This window comes from Halyomorpha halys, unplaced genomic scaffold, assembly GCF_000696795.3.
Source record: "Halyomorpha halys isolate HHAL.00 unplaced genomic scaffold, Hhal_1.1 Scaffold863.1, whole genome shotgun sequence".
NCBI classification, from domain to species: domain Eukaryota; kingdom Metazoa; phylum Arthropoda; class Insecta; order Hemiptera; family Pentatomidae; genus Halyomorpha; species Halyomorpha halys.
In genome coordinates, this window is record NW_027105160.1 from 241,669 (window position 1) to 244,365 (window position 2,697).

Genomic DNA, 2,697 nt, shown 5'->3' on the forward strand with positions numbered 1-2,697 from the left:
AGAGAGAGAGAGAGAGAGAGTGAGACAATTTAACAATAGTTTAAATAGATTAAAAAAAAAACTCAACCGACCACCAAAGCCTGTTGTAACGACTTGTATAGTTTTTTGCCCTAGGGGAGGTTTTTGCTAGGTCGGGCCGACCCAATAAGAAAGGAGGAGATAAAGATGGCGAGATGGAAATGAAACAAGTCTTAATTCGGTGTGCGGCCATTGGCTCGCCATGAACTGTATAATTAATTCATATTTGAGGCTCGGCTGCTACATGTTAATTAAAGGCTGCCCCGGAATACTAAGCAGCTACGTGAGCCAGCATTCACCTCAATATGCCTCTTTTAAAACTCTAACTAAAGGGGGGTTTATATCCCCTAGCACCCCCTCAACTGGCTCACTCTATCCAATTATATAAGGTTAGATAATAATTAACAATTTGTACTTCTGACAAAAAATTGCAAACACCTCAACAAAAACTACAATAATAGAAAACTGAATGAGAGAAATCCTCAACCTATATAAGTTGACAAAGACGAGCTTGTTTTGCTTCACTTAAGTTTGATACTAAGTTTATGGTTTTATACAGCACTAATTTAACTCTGAAAAATATATCCAAGAAGGTCTTACCAGATGACTACATCTAAGTTTCAAGCAATAAAACTAATAATTCAATTAACAAATTATACAATACTAAAATAACATAAAAAATGAATGAAAGAACTTATGAAGTGAATAATAATAATAATATAAATAAATATTAATACAACATATAATTTAAAAAATAATAAAATCTTTAAGTTTTATGTTCGACTGAATAAGTTTCATTTGTAATTAGATCTTGTGAGTGAAAAGTATTCTTCCTTGTTTTAATAATTTTATTTTATTTCATTGTAAGTGTTGTAGTGTTGTGGGGGTGACAACCACGAAACGTTGTTATTGTTTTTTTAATGATATAAAATACAATAATTAAAACAAGGAAGAGTAGCTTTTCATTCACAAGATCTAATTAAGAATATAATAGTTATTATTATACAATATATAACATTATATCTAATATAAAGAATTCAAAAAGAAAGGAGAATTAAAACTAATGATCAACTATAGGATAAAATAAAAAAAAGATACATATAAGAATACAATAAAAATAATGATCTAAGTGTATCTAAATAAATAATATATATGCATTTAATCGTAATATAATGAATAGTTATGTCGAGTTAAGAAAAACTACAGGTGGATATGGTCATATTTTTGAACTTACTCCACACATTTTGTTTGTGTTCTTTCATTTTTTATCATTTTATTTTATAAAATATAAAAATCAAATAAATATTTTATTTATTTATTTAATGTAATTTACAACTGTACAAAATATACACTTGAAAATTTTGGGAAGGAACCACCCATTGGTGGTACTTCAAACATTAATTTAAATTAGAAGGTCCCCCCCCTTCTTAATAAATATAATCGAACGAAACATGGCTTGTGAGTGAGGCCAAACGTTGGTTAACAACAAATAGTTTTCTTTTACTATTCTGATACCTTTATTGGCCGCCACCAGAACTATCTTCCTACAATCTCATATTTTATCGTGTGACCAGACTGGAAAATGAAATCCTTTCTAATCATGTGTTAGAGAGAAGATGAAGCGATCCGGGTGTGATTGCGACTGCTTATTGTTTCGGCAAGAATAAGTGTGTACGTGTAGGGTGCGATGTGAGAACAGCAATATTTGCCTTTCATATCCACAGAGTTCTCCATCAGCATCTTAGGGGAGGGTATGAGAGAAGTAAGGGTAGATCAGATATTGTAAGTAAATGTTGTTTTGCTCCGCCGAGGAAACGAAAAGATTTGATATAAGGCGACGAGCTAATAAAAGCGGTGTTAACACGAGCTATAAGGCTTGGTATTGGAGCACGGTTTCATCAGGAACGAGTAGTAGGGGGGAGTGGGGGAGGAAAATTGAGTGGTGGGGGTAGGGAATTGAGTGGTGGGGGGGAAGGAGGGGGCTGATCCGGCAAGACGTGAGCTACACGACTTCATCTGCTCCAATATGGCGCCTCCCGCCTTATTGCTTCCACATACACGGCTCATCAAAACCCCCTCGTCTATATCTGCGATAGTTACCTTCTCAATCGATTACTGTAGCTCTATCACTTTATGGGTACAGTCTATCGATTACTTCTTATCATTTTGTTTTTTTGATACTGTTTATTATATAAATCGAAAATAATATATGTTCACTAATTATTCTAGGATAAACCCCTTTAGAATAATATTCAAGGCATTATAAAAGCTTTAGTAGCTTAGAAGAAAATAAAGAAATTAAAAAATAATTAAATAATAAGACATTATAAAAAAGATCTAATAAAAATGGCTTAACGAAGGAAAAAAATGAGACAATAATAATTAGGTAACAAAAAGAAAAACAAATACAGATAATATTTACATAATTCCAAGGTTTAAATTATTTTGTGTGCATATAATGATTTTTCGTATTTAATCTAAAAAAAAATAGTAATAATAAAAATAAAATGAAATTACCTTTAATATCATAAATTATAAAGTAACTAATTTAGTGACAAGAAGCAATTAATGTTTATATACATATTTTAAATAAATATTAGAAAAGTCAAAAGTAAAAAAAGGGGGAAAAAAAGATCAAATATAATTAAATATATAATATAACATTTAAACAAAAGTGTA

At 30.8% G+C, this 2,697-nt stretch overlaps 1 protein-coding gene across 1 annotated transcript in view; it reads left to right on the forward strand.

Moving 5' to 3' along the window:
- LOC106686707 (homeobox protein Nkx-6.2) overlaps positions 1 to 2,697 on the forward strand; it is a 101,593-nt gene that overhangs the window by 55,251 nt on the left and 43,645 nt on the right. The window lies entirely within an intron of this gene.